This window comes from Microcaecilia unicolor, chromosome 10 (assembly GCF_901765095.1).
Source record: "Microcaecilia unicolor chromosome 10, aMicUni1.1, whole genome shotgun sequence".
Lineage (NCBI taxonomy): Eukaryota > Metazoa > Chordata > Amphibia > Gymnophiona > Siphonopidae > Microcaecilia > Microcaecilia unicolor.
The window spans coordinates 31,532,715-31,546,962 of NC_044040.1; the positions used below are offsets into that span (position 1 = coordinate 31,532,715).

The following is a 14,248-nucleotide window of genomic DNA, read 5'->3' on the forward strand; positions in this document are numbered from 1 at the left end:
AAAAGTCCAACACTCTAGCAGTGGAGTCACCTTTCTTTCTTAGAGTTCTCTGTAGATAGTTAATGTACTTACAAGAATGTCTTTATTGATTCTATTCAGTTTGAGAGGTTTCTTTTAGATAAAGGAGTTTCTGATGATGGTGCAGTTTGATTTTGTAAGGGCCTAACATATATACAGGCTTTTTTTTTTTCTTTTTATTGCATTTTAAAAATCATTAATACAATATGTTCATGATAAAGAAAAGAATCAGAAAAAAATATGAAGAAATTAAATTTTCATATCAACAGTTCTCAACTCTACATCATGAGATCTACACCACCTTTAGGCAGCTACCAGTAATCCAAACAGCAGGAAAAAGTATTTAATAACTCCAATCATATTTCCAATCAAGATATACAAGCTTTTTATGTAGATCATATTTTGTCTTGATTTTCTTTTCTTGTATTTTCGCTTCCATTTCTCATTGATGTGGATTAGGTTCGTTTCTTGTTTGTGTTCATATTAGAATTCAAGTACAAATTACAATTAAAACATATAAGCAAATCAAAAAAGTAGGTGCTATGTTTTTTGACAACCTTTTCCGCATGTATGAGCCTGCCATGTGTGGGAAAGCATGGGGTACAAATGTAATAAATAATAATAATAGTAATAATAATAATAATAATATGCTGCAGCTCTTTTATAAAAAAATAAATCTATGTCCCAAACATTTCATCTGCAGGATATTGATAACATATCAATTTTTATATATATGGGGAGAATCAGATCAACTGCTTATCACAACCATATGAATAGTTTTATTCTTTCGCACAGGCGAAATGGTGTGTAGCAAATCCTCATATACTTCCCCTCCTGTTTTAAGCATATATACCGTATTTGGGAGTGATATGCATATTTGCACAGCCTTTGAGAACAGGAGGGGAAGTATATGAGGATTTGCTACACACCATTTCGCCTGTGCGAAAGAATAAAACTATTCATATGGTTGTGATAAGCAGTTGATCTGATTCTCCCCATATATATAAAAATTGATATGTTATAAATATCCTGCAGATGAAATGTTTGGGACATAGATTTATTTTTTCATAGTTTTTGGTCCCCACAGTGTGTGATTAGGGTGAGATTATATTTAAGAGCAGCTCTTTTATAAGCATCTATTGTAGCTGCTCAAAATGCTTGTAAAATTGATCAGTAGCATACCTGTGATGTTTTAAAGTTTTACCAGGAAAGTAAATTGAACTGAAATAGGGAGAGAAAGAGAAATTAACTTTATGCTACAAAAAAACTTGATTTTTAAACTAAAATTCTTGATAAGTATTTAAATTTGATTGCCTGCTTTGCATCCTACCTGAAGGGTCCTGGTAGTCTAGTGGTCTCTGCAGGGGGAGGGGGGAAGGATGTTCTTTCCTGCCTGCTGCGCTATTCCCCCGCCTGCTGGTGCCATGTTTTCAAAATGAAGGTCGAGACGTCCCACGGTAATCTCGTGGGTCTTGACAGTCTCGCGAGACTTCCACAGGGTGTCTCGGCTGCCGTTTTCAAAGTACGGCGGTGCCGGGCAGAGGGAATAGAGGCAGCACAACGGGCAGGAAAGAACATGTTCTCTCCCGCAGAGGCCACTAGATCACCAGCGGCACGCCTTTGAAGGTAAGACTGGACAGGGCTGTAGTGTGCGGCAGGCATCCGGGCAGAGCCTCTGGGCCACCTAGAGCCTCTGGGCCACCTAGAGCACTGCCCGGGTGCCTGAATGGTCAGTCCGCCCCTGAATCTGTGAAGAAAAATCATCATGGGTATTTCACAGCTTAGGTAAATATGTTTGGTACTGCAGTCAAATTGATTTGAAATGACGCTATTTATGGACCATTAACGCCTGGGATTGTGCAGGTGGCTCTCTGGATATTATTTCAGTTTTGAAAATTCTAGTCCATTTTTGTGTGCCTGTTGTTAAGTGGATAACCTTCCACTCCCTAGACTTTTGAATATTAACCGGATAATAAAACACTTTACATAGCAAACAACTAAATAACCCAAAACTCTCCAACTCCTCCCTCACGGCCTCGTATCATACAATAAACTCCCAACAACCAACCTCTTCCTTCTATGTCATCCCTTTGTAATCCAAGTTCCAACCCAATGATAAAATTATACAATTCTTTAAACTGTGTGATAAAATTGAAACTTTTGCTTAGGTTTCTCTATTTACCTTCCAATATATTTAAGATTATAGTGCCACCATGTGGCTCATAGCAATCAGAACTGTTTTTAAATTTTTATATGCCCTGATACACTAATGGGGTCTTTTACAAAAGCATGGTAGCATCATTAGCGCACGCTATATGCTAGAGACCATATATGGGCATCTCTAGCATTTAGCCCATGCTTATTTTTAGCGTGCGCTAAAAACGCTAGCATGCCTTTGTAAAAGGCCCACTAAGCTTTTTTCCCTCCATGAAAAAGGAGATAAATCTTTTTGTACATCTGATCCAAAATTTGAATTGAACTGCACATTATACCTCATTCTCTTAATAAGAATTTTAGATTACCCACACAGATAACCATGTGTGATTATATTTTGTGATAAATAAGAGGCTGTCCTAGCCGGGGCAGGCCACTAGATGGCGCTGTTCCCCTAAAAATGTCCAGGATGTCCGGGGTAGGCCACTAGAGGGCGCTAGGAGAATAGATGGAGGTCGCTAGGACCGGGGAGAGTCCTAGGATAGCTACAGGTGCAGGTGGTTATGGGCTGGGTCCTGTTTAGCTATTAACCACTTTATACCCCACCTGAGATGTGAAAAAAAAAAGAGAAGAGAGCTGGTAGCTGAAGAAAGAGAATCCCCCTGGAAAGAACTGGCTAAACCCTATGGACTTGTGGTGGACTGTGTGTTCAAGGAAGAAGTAGGGCTGTATGTCCCAGTACTAAGAAGCAGGCTGCAAAGCCTGGGGTTAGAAGTCCCCAAAGTATTGAGGTCAATGCTGAGCCCAGGAATCTGTGTGGGGAGGCTCAGTGTGAAGATATGTAAATGTATAAAGTATTTAAGCTAGAAGAACTGTGCGCAGGGGCTGGAATAAAGAATTGCCTGAATATGCTGTTGGTAAGACCTGTTTAATTTTGCCTCTGGAGAACCAGGTCACCCTGAGCGTGAAAGGATAACATGCTAATCTGCATACTGAGAACCAGCTCACCCTGAGTGAAAAAGGGACCTAGGAGCTTGAGGTTGGATTGCTCAGGATTCTGGGAAGAGACTGTTTGGAGTCCTGTTCAGGCCTGTGGCCTGTTGGTGAGTGGAAGCAGAAGCTTCATCTTCACAATTTGTAATATACATAATTAACTACTTGAAGAAATTGTTGAAGAATTTGCAATGCTTAATTGTATTAATGTAGAGTATTTCATTTATATACACCATTTTTTTGCAATGATAGACTTAGAATTTTTCTAACACACTGTTAATTAGCAACAGAACCACCAAGAATACAAGAAAAATCCTGGGTGAAATAAAAATACCTATCAAATCAGACTATAATGCTTCAGCCCCTGCTTTTCTGGCAATTAGACAGTACTTTGATCTGTTGTTCTGCAGGAAGATTAGGCCTGCACTTACTTTCCTGGGTAATTTTGGGAGGCTATAGAAAATGCACTAGTGAGGCCTATCATATCTGAAAGCAAAAAAAAGGAAGGGAAGTCCTAATTCCACAGAGAAGCAAGAACAACAAACAACGGGTGGAGTAAACACAAGTACAGAAGGTATGCCAAAAAAAAAAAAAAAAAATCAGCCGCATTATTAAAAGGACCCTGATTTTTCAACAATTAAAATCATTACGTCCAAAGAACAGTAATTTAAAATCACTCACCAGTGAGCCAGGAAACCCTGGTCATCATGGAACAATCGTGGCTCTTTCCGAATCCTGAGACCTCTAGGTATCCTTTGAGTCCCACAGAACTTAAGAATCGCTGCATAGTGTAATTCATTGCGTACAATATTTTTCTTAAGATTAACAACTTCTGGCCACTTGTTAGACTCACCTTCGTCAAATGGTAAGGCATGGTGTAAAAGCTGCTGACCACGATCTTTGGGAAAACTCAGAATGTTTTCCCAGGGCTGAAAGTTCATGTTCCTTCTTCCAAAGCAACAACAGCAAAAAAGGAGGGGAAGTCCAAAACGCCACAGAGAAGCAAGAACAACATACAAGGGGTGGAGTCAGGGGTGTGCTGGTAAATTTTTAACAGGCTTTTTCTCTGGACATAGCCAGCTCTGCAGTTGGAAGGGCTAGAGGTGGCCAGTTGTTAAAGTAGCCATGGAGGGCCCTACTTTAACAACCGGCTCCCAAAATTCTTAAAAACTTAACAACCGGCTCTTGCGAGCCTGCTCCAGCACACCACTGGGTGGAGTAAAAACAAGTACAGAAGGTATGCAAATAAAATCAGCCATTTTATTAAAAGGACCCTGATCTTTCAACAATATAAAATCATTAAGTCCAAAGAACACATTTAAAATCAGACGCCACTAATCTAGGAAAACCCGGTTATCAAGGAACAGTTGTGGTTCTTTCAGAATCCTGGGACCTCTAGGTATTCTTTGAGTCTGACAGTACTGAAGAAACTCTGTGTACTGTAATTAAGGCTATAATATTTGAAACCAGTCATCTATTCTCTGGAAAGATAGTTGAGGCCCTGTTTACTACGTTGTGCTAGAGGAGCGTTAGTGGTTTTATTTATTGGGATTTATTCACCACCTTTATGAAGAGATTCACCCAAGGCGGTGTAGGTACAGTTTAACATCAAACTTACAATTTTGTTAACAGCATAACAATAGTAAAATGAAGTAAAGACATAGAATGAAAGAAGAAAACTTGAAAGCAGCAAATTGAGAGAGAATCAAAAATATACACATTAAAAAAAAAAAAAAACAGAGATATAATACATTATAAGCATAATAATGATGGACTATCTAACAAGCACACAATTAGAACATTGTAAAAACAAAACTGGAACTCTCACACACCTACTGTTGGAATGTCCACCTCTTGTAACATTTTGGTCAGATGTTTGGGAAAAATTGGAAAAGATTTTTGGTTTCCAAGAATCTTTTTTACCTAAATATGTGATATGGAAATCTGTTTGTATATCATTTCTCTACACGGACAATGATAAGTTATTGTGTGACTTTTTGGTTCCAGTTGCGCTGAAACTGGTCATTTCGCACTGGAAGGATAATTCCCATGTGAATGTGGTGGTGTGGTGGAATTGGATTCTGCTTTATAAAAAATATGAGCAATCTGCAGTACTCTCCCTGTCTGGACACAAATCAGCTATCCGCAAATGGAAGTCTTTAGACCTTTTTCTATCCAATAAGGACTAATTTTAGGGTTAGAACTCAGCACTCTGTACCATATTGTGTGTTTTGTTCTGTTCTGTTGCATTTTCTGTGGTGTATTGTTATGATTTAATAAACTTATTATAAAAAAAAAAAAGAAAGAACATTCAAATAACATTTTTTTGGCATCTACACAGTTAATGCATGCTAAGCATTAGCGTGTGCTAACCGTGTAGATGCCCATAATATTCCTACGGTCATCTATATGGTTAGGGTGCACTAATTTTTAGCATGCACTAAAAATGTTAGCGCACCTTAGTAAACAGGGCCCGGTCTTCAAAACATTTTTGCAATTAGCGGGCATTTATTAAAATCTGAAACGGTTTTAAATGTGTGTGGACTTTTTTTCCTGGTATTTGGAGTTGATCCTGATTTGTCTTTGCCATTTTCAGATGAATAATCAAATATATGTATTTCATATCACATTCATGTAATATACTGTGAGTGTGGGTGCTGTGTATCTCAGTGGGGAGGGGGGATAGGAAGCTATTTAAAGTTGAAAATAGCAAGTAAAATGTTGTTAGTAGCAATATTGTTGGCGACGAGGAGCATTTTTGATATGACATCCAAATGACAAAATAAATGTTTATCAGAAAACACTTAAAAACTGAAGTTCGTAATGGAAGACAAAAACTAAACATTTTCCGATATTCAAAAATAAACTAAAAAACGTTTTGAAAGAAGACATACTGAAAACTTTCTAGATGTGCAGAGCAGGGGCGTAGCCAGACCTCAGGGGGAGGGGGTCCAGAGCCCGAGGTGGGGGGCACAGTTTAGCTCATTGCCGACCTCTCCTCCTGCCGTTGCTGACCCTTCCCCGCACCTCACTCACAGAAACAGATCAGCGAACGCGCCAGAGAATGGTGCTGAAGAAGACTTTGGCTGGCGGGGGTTGGGGACCCCCGCCAGCAAAGGTACCTGGCAGCGGTGGGGGAGGGTCAGAGGCGCAGGGGTCGAAAGTAGAGGGGGCCCGGGCTAAATCTGTGGGGGCCCATGTCCCCACCTAGCTACGCCCCTGGTGCAGAGAGAAACGTTTCCACCAACTGAAAATACCCGACGCAAAATGTGCAACAGTGGTACTGGTCCCCAATGGGGAAAAACATCCGCGGCAATAGCAGGACATTCCCTCCACATGCAAAACATGTGTATGTACTTCTGCACCTGGAGGAATGTTCCTCAGAGTGCCCAGCGATGTCTATGAGAAGGGAACCAAATTTCTCTGTGGAGGAGACAGAGATCCTGGTCCTCACAAATTATGAAATACCACCACCATCTGCATGGAGATCTATAAGGAGCAGCCTAGAAAGGTGAGTGTGAAGCATTGCCCCCAGGATCACAGCACCACTCATGTGCAAGCACCATACATAGGCAGAGTCACATGCACTGAGGTCCCTTTTTTTGTTGCAATACGTTATTGCTTTTTCAATAAGAAAGAAAAAAATATATTACTGAAATCCGAATGTACAGAATATCTAAAGACAGCTAATAATGGGGCACTCCCTCCACTTAGCATGCAATGCTAAAATTAGGGGGCTGCAGATATCTGGGTCCCCTAACACCCCCCCCCCCAAGATCCTGGCCCATGCCTACATACTGGGAACATTGGCAGCAGCTCACTAAAGTACATTGAGCCACACCAGGGGCGTAGCTATGTGGGGCCACGGGGGCATGGGCCCCCACAGATTACGCCCTGGCCCCTTCTACATTTGATCCCCTCCCCCTGCCACCGCATCAGGTACTTTGTTTGCTGGCGGGGGTCCCCAATCCCCGCCAGCTGAAGAGTCTTCTTCAGCACCAGAGTCGTCTTCAGCGCCGGTCGACTCCGGCGCCTTTGTTGTGTGATCATCTGTTTCTGACGCCTTACGTCCTGCACGGGGCTACATGCACGGTGCAGGACGTAAGGCGTCAGAAACAGATGATCACACAATGAAGGCGCCGGAGTCGACTGGCGCTGAAGAAGACTCTTTGGCTGGCTGGGATTGGGGACCCCTGCCAGCAAACAAGGTACCTGATGTGGCGGCGGGGCAGGGGGCGGGCGGGTGGCAGCGATGGTGGCGGGGGGGGGGGGGGGGGGGGGTTGCGGTTGCGGCAGCTGGGGGTCCAAAGTGGTGGGGGGCGGTCGGCGGTGGGGGGAGGCGACTAAACAGTGCCCCCCACCTCGGGCTCTGCCCCCCCCACCCGCCGAGGCCTGGCTACGCCCCTGTACACAAAGGCATACCTGCTTTACCCCACTGCCCATCCCCACCCCACTTCCCAGCCATAGGCGCCATCTCTGCTGTTGGAAATGCCCATTCCTGATATTTTGCATTTTAGTTTTAATTTCTCTAGTATTGTTGTATGCAGAGTCTGACTGCTTGAGGTTTTCAGTTCAGTTTTTTTCTCTTTATATTGATCTCTGGTCCCTTGTGATACATTTGTCGCGCCATGTGTTTTTCACGTGTGACCATGGTGCGGTATTCTGCTAGCATGTGATACCTGTTTAGAGATCATGGGGCCCTTTTTCAAAGGTGCGCTGAAAATGGCTTGTGGTAGTATAGGTGCATTTCCAAAAGCTAATATATTCCAATTAATACATTCAGAATAAAATACTTTGTTGTCTGAGCATTTTATTTTTCTGTTCCCTTTGGTCCCAGTGTCCCTTTTCTCTGTCTTTATTTTCTTGTCTTTGCTGTGGTCAGTCCATTTGACATTTCTTCTCCTTCCGTGACCACCATCCTCTTCCTGCATCCTTATCCATCGTAACATCTCCCCTCTGTGTCCCTGTCCTTTACCTTCCTCCATTTTCAGCGTATGCCCTCTCAGAGTCCCGACCCAGCCCTTAAATTCAGCATTTCCCCTTTGTGTGCGCCTTGCTCAATCCTGCATTTCCCCCTCTGTGTCCTTATCCCTCCCCCTCCCCCTGTGATCAGCATTACTCCTCTGTGTCCCTGTTCCTCCCCTATCTCTTCCCTTCTTCCCCCTGGGGCCAGAATCTCTCCCTGTAGCTTCCCACCCATATCCCACACCCTCCAACTTGGGTCCAGTAACTCTTCCCACCCACATCCCCCTCACAGTTCAATATGTTTCCTTTTGTCTTTCTCTTCCTCCTCTTCTTTCACACACAGAAGTATCTGATGATCTTAAAGTGGCCAAACAGGTAGAACAGGTGATGGCAAAAGCCATAAGGATGCTTGAGTGTACAGAGACAGTAATAGGTAGCAGGAAGGATGCAATAGCGCCTCTGTATCAGTCTTTCATGAGACCTCATTTAAAATACTGTGTACAAATTTGGAGGCCACACTTTTAAAAAGACATGTCTGAGTCCATTTCATTTAAGAGGGTGGCTACTAAAATACGTGAAGGGGCATAATCGAAAGGGATGCTCAAGTTTTGCTGAGGACGTCCTTGCAAAACATCCTGGCGAAGGGGCGGGGAAACCCGTATTATCGAAACAAGATGGACATCCATCTTTTGTTTCGATAATACGACCGGGGACGCCCAAATCTTGATATTTAGGTCGTCCTTAGAGATAGTCATCTCTAGACTTGGTCATTTCTGATTTTCGGCGATAATGGAAACCAAGGACGCCCATCTCAGCAACGACCAAATGCAAGCCCTTTGGTTGTGGGAGGAGCCAGCATTCATAGTGCACTGCCCCCCCTGACATGCCAGGACACCAACTGGGCACCCTAGGGGGCAGTGCAGTGGACTTCATAAATTGCTCCCAGGTACATAGCTCCCTTACCTTGTGTGCTGAGCTCCCCAACCCCCCCCCCCACCCAAAACCCACAATCGTACACCACTACCATAGCCATTACAGGTGAAGGGGGGCACCTAGATGTGGTTACAGTGGGTTTGTGGTGGGTTTTGGAGGGCTCACATTTACCACCACAAGTGTAACAGGTAGGGGGGGATGGGCCTGGGTCCCCCTGCCTGAAGTTCACTGCACCCACTAAAACTGTTCCAGGGACCTGCATACTGCTGTGATGGACCTGAGTATGACATTTGAGGCTGGCACAAAATATTTTTAAAGATGTTTTTTCAGGGTGGGAGGGGGTTAGTGACCACTGAGGAAGTAAGGGGAGGTGATCCACGATTCTCTCCGGTGGTCATCTGGTCAGTTCAGGCACCTTTTTGTGGCTTGGTCGTAAGAAAAACAGGACCAGGTAAAGTTGTCCAAGTGCTTGTCAGGGACCCCTTTTTTTCCATTATGGGTCGAGGACGCCCATGAGTTAGGCACGCCCAAGTCCTGCCTTCGCTACACCTCTGACACCCCCCAGTGAACTCTGGTCATCCCCGCGACGGAAAACAGTTGGGGACACCCAAAATCGGCTTTCGATTATGCGATTTGGGCGACCCTGTGAGAAGGACGCCCATCTTCCGATTTGTGTCAAAAGATGGACGTCCTTCTCTTTCGAAAATGAGCCTGTTAGTGGTCTTCATCACCAAACCTAGGGGAACAGACTTAAAGATCTCAATATATATACTTTGGAAGAAAGGCAGGATAGGGGAAATGTGAACTTGTGATAGAGACTCATAAAAACCTTGGTGGTATAAGAGGCAGGCTTCAAGGGAACCTCTGGAACCAGGGGAGAATAGGGTGAAAATGAAAGAGGACAGATTCAAGAGTAATCTAAGGAAATACTTCTTTACAGAAAGGCTGGTGGATATGTGGAATAGCCTCCCAGCGGAGGTGGTGGAGTTAAGGACTGTATCCGAATTCAAGAAAGCATGGGACAGGCACAGATGCCCTTACGTTCCCACCGGAAACCTCCGTTCAGAGGACAAATCCCTCCTCTCAGTACCCTTCTCCACCACCGCCAACTCCAGGCTCCGCTCATTCTGCCTTGCCTCACCCCACGCTTGGAACAACCTTCCTGAGCCCTTACGCCAAGCCCCCTCCCTGCCCATCTTCAAGTCTTTGCTTAAAGCCCACCTCTTCAATGCTGTGTTCAGCACCTAACTCTTACCGTTCAGTAAATCCAGACTGCCCCAATTTGACTGCCCCTTTCGGACTGACCGTTCACTTGTCTTTTAGATTGTAAGCTCCTTGAGCAGGGACTGTCCCTCTATGTTAAATTGTACAGCGCTGCGTAACCCTAGTAGCGCTTTAGAAATGTTAAGTAGTAGTAGTAGTAGTAGATGATCTCTTAAGGGAGAGGAAAAGATAGTAGAGATTAATAATTTGTACAGATAGGCAGACTGACTAGGTGATTGCCATCATTTTCTCTGTTTCTAAGCTCCTACCTAATTTTTTTCTGAAAACTAAACCCATTTGGCTCCACCTTTCTGGATGATTTTCAAATTCTGTCTTGCTCCCTCTTCCACTTCTCCTACAAACAGTCTGGCTCTTTGTTTTAATCAGTCACAGCATGGCAATTGGTTCCAGGTGCTGTTACTTCACCTGCATTCTGAACCTTAGCTGCGTCTCCCAGATTGCTCCTGCTCAAAAATGAGCTCAATTCCCGCCAGTTCGGGACCCTAAAGGACTACATCTCTCAAAGTTATGAACGCACTTCTCTCAGAGTTTTCAAATACTCTGTTCCGTTAATGGCGATTGTCATTGCGGCATAATTTAAGCCACAATGAGCCTGCAAAGAGGTGGGAAAATGTGGGATACAAATGCAGCAAATAAATAAATATACTCTTTGCAGAAGCATAAACGTCAGGGGGAGCAGACCTTTTGTAATATAGGTGACAATGTAAGGCTGATCTGCATAGGCACCATTTCATTCAAAATCCATTTGGGGGAGTGGCCGCTTCAGTGGCGCCCCACCCAGCTATGCCTCTGCCTCTTTGGCACTCCATCTAGCAGTAAAATGACTTCTCCTGTTTGCACATAATAGTAGTGCTCTGTAATGCCATTGACTGTTACACTGTCGACATTTTTTTATTAGCTTCTTTGTGCGCATGTGCGTTCTTTCATTGGCTGTTGTAGTGGATACTACAGTGCACCTAGATGCAGTTCAGTTTGTGCTTGCTACCCGCCATCTGGGTGAGTCTGCGATATATTTTATTTCTATGTGCATTTGATAGTGTTTGTGCAAGTATCTGGCAAGATCAAGCATTGGCACCGTTGTTAGCTGAGGTTTGAAACCACTAAATCTGTTTTTAATTAGTAGTATTGTATATCGGTTTAGACAGTGCATGCTTTGTCCCCTTTTGCTAGTAGGACTGGTTTCACGTGTCCGAAGCTGACTTATCTCTTATTTGTCCTGTTTGTCTGTCTTGATTAGATTGTAAGCTTTGTCAAGCAGGGACTGTCTTCATGTTCGAGTGTACAGCGCTGCATACGTCTAGTAGCGTTACAGAAATGACAAGTAGTAGTCTTTGGGATTCCGGAATCTTGCTACTCTTTAGGATTCTGCACGGAATCTTGCTACTCTTTGTGATTCTGGAATCTTGCAACTCTTTGGGATTCCGGAATCTTACTACTCTTTGTCTTTATCCCTTATTTGTCCTGTTTGTCTGTCTTGATTAGATTGTAAGCTTTGTCAAGCAGGGACTGTCTCTTACATATTTAGTGTACAGCACTGCGTATGTCTTAAAGCGCCAGAACCGATATACTCATATTCCGCCAGAACCGATATACTCATATCACCCCTCTCCTCAGGTCACTTCACTGGCTTCCGATCAGATACCGCATTCAATTCAAGCTTCTCCTTCTTACCTACAAATGCACTCAGTCTGCTGCCCCTCACTATCTTTCTACCCTCATCTCCCCTTACGTTCTCGCCCGTAACCTCCGTTCACAGGATAAATCCCTCCTCTCAGTACCCTTCTCCACCACCGCCAACTCCAGGCTCCGCTCATTCTGCCTCGCCTCACCCTATGCTTTGAACAACCTTCCTGAACCCTTACACCAAGCCCCCTCCCTGCCCGTCTTCAAGTCTTTGCTTAAAGCCCACCTCTTCAATGCTGCGTTTGGCACCTAACCCTTACCGTTCAGTGAATCCAGACTGCCCCAATTGACTACCCCTCTCGGACCAACCGTTCACTTGTCTATTAGATTGTAAGCTCTTTGAGCAGGGACTGTCTCTCTTTGTTAAATTGTACAGCGCTGCGTAACCCTAGTAGCGCTCTAGAAATGTTAAGTAGTAGTAGTAGTACTATAGAAATGATAAGTAGTAGTAGATTTGTGTGCTGTGGTACTTTCAGATCATTAACTCACTATTGTTTGGTAAGCTTTGCACTATTTGTCTTTGAGATCTGGGCACCTTTCATTTTCTTTTTTTTATTTATGTATTGATTTTAAACATTGGTTTACAAAGATAAATACCTTTGAGGAAATATTACAGAGCACATGATACACATTAATTCAATAGGTAATATTTTAAATATATAATTCAATTTATTTATTTATTTGCATTTGTATCCCACATTTTCCCACCTATTTGCGGGCTCAGTGTGGCTTACAATACATTGTAAATGATGGAAGTGCTCATTGCTCTAATTAGTCCACACATTGAGATCCAAGGTGTCCTAAGTATTAACCAAGAGGAGTTGGTAATAAATCAAAAAGTAGTAATAGAACAAAAATGTAGGCTTCACTTATTACTTAGACCCATAACTATGAGGGTTGTCCAGATTGCCTCCTGGCCTTTATAAAATCAGAAAGTTGACCAACCTCATAGAAAATATATTTCTTGTCCTTGTGTAATACCAAACATTTGCATGGGAAACGCAATTGAAATCTAGCTTGTAGTACAGTCACATCTTGTCTTCATTCCAGAAACTTCTTTCTACGCATTTGTGTCCACTTAGATACATCAGGAAAGATAAGCATTCTCCCTCCTAAGAAATCTATTGTAGTTCTCTGAAAGTAAAGTTTCAATAAAGCTTCCTTATCTTGGAGGAAGACAAACTTCACAATTAATGTGGATCTCTTTGTTTCCTCTTCAGTGGATTGTTCTAGAAAAGTGGTTAAATCCAAACCCTCTACTTGGTCTTTTGATTGATCTTGAATTCCTTGTTCATGTTCTTGTAACATTTCCTGTTTAACTGGCAAATAGTACATTTTATGAACGGGAGGATACATTTGTTCAGAATACTTAAACTCTTCTCTCAAAAATGTAAGAAACATCTCTTTCAGTGATATTAAGTCATTCAAAGGAAAATTCAGAATTCTTAAATTTTGAGTTCGCAAAGAGTTTTCTAAATTTTCAATTTTTCTCATAGTCATCAATTTCTCTCCAAATATTGGGGTTTGGACTTCACTTAATTTTCTCAACTCTCCATCCATTTTCAGTTGTTTAGCAGAAATAGTCTCTAGTTCAGTTTTCATAGTTTTTATTTGTGTTGCATTATTCAGGGACACAGAAATAAAAGATAGACAGACCTTGTGGAGGCTTTCCAGCGCAGTCCAAATAGTCTCCAGCGAAATCTCGGCCGGTCTGATCAGAGGCTGTGTCCCCAACAATAAAGTTGTTTCAGCTTGTAACACGGTAAGATCTTGCATCGGGACCTCCTCTGCTGCCTGAGAACGCTGGGCTTCCTCCATTTTCTCCCGCGCCTCTTTGGACTTCTCCGGTGTCTGCCTCTCCTTCGGAGACTTAGGTTCCACCTTCTCCGGCACCAATACTCCGGTCGGCTGCGGGAACGGAGGAGTCAAAGGGCCAGCTGGGCTGAGTGAAAAATCACTCTCCAAGCCGGTGCTCTCCCCAGCACCGGCTGCAGAAACGCCCGTCGGCGTGGAAGCCAAGAATGCCGAGATCGATGTTTGGCGAAGAGAAGAGGTTTCCACCTTAGGAGGAAGAGGTCCCCTCGATTTCCCCTTTCTCTTCAGCATTCCACAAACATAGAAGGTAAACTTTATCAAAAACTAGTTTAAACAAAAAAAGTTTTTAAGACTGTGTTTGGGAAGCTGTGATCTCAGCATCCTATCTGTCGGCCATCTTAGA

General features: G+C 43.2%; 1 protein-coding gene across 4 annotated transcripts in view; it reads right to left on the reverse strand.

Moving 5' to 3' along the window:
* The window catches only part of LOC115479198 (hyaluronidase-like), a 44,334-nt gene extending 40,233 nt beyond the window's left edge, over positions 1-4,101 (reverse strand). For 2 of the 4 annotated variants that reach the window (XM_030217017.1, XM_030217011.1), the window contains exon 1: positions 3,847-4,003. The gene's annotated coding sequence lies outside the window, so the exon portion shown is untranslated. The other 2 variants (XM_030217013.1, XM_030217012.1) reach the window with 2 other exon arrangements.
* Between the last annotated feature and the right edge of the window lie 10,147 nt (positions 4,102-14,248).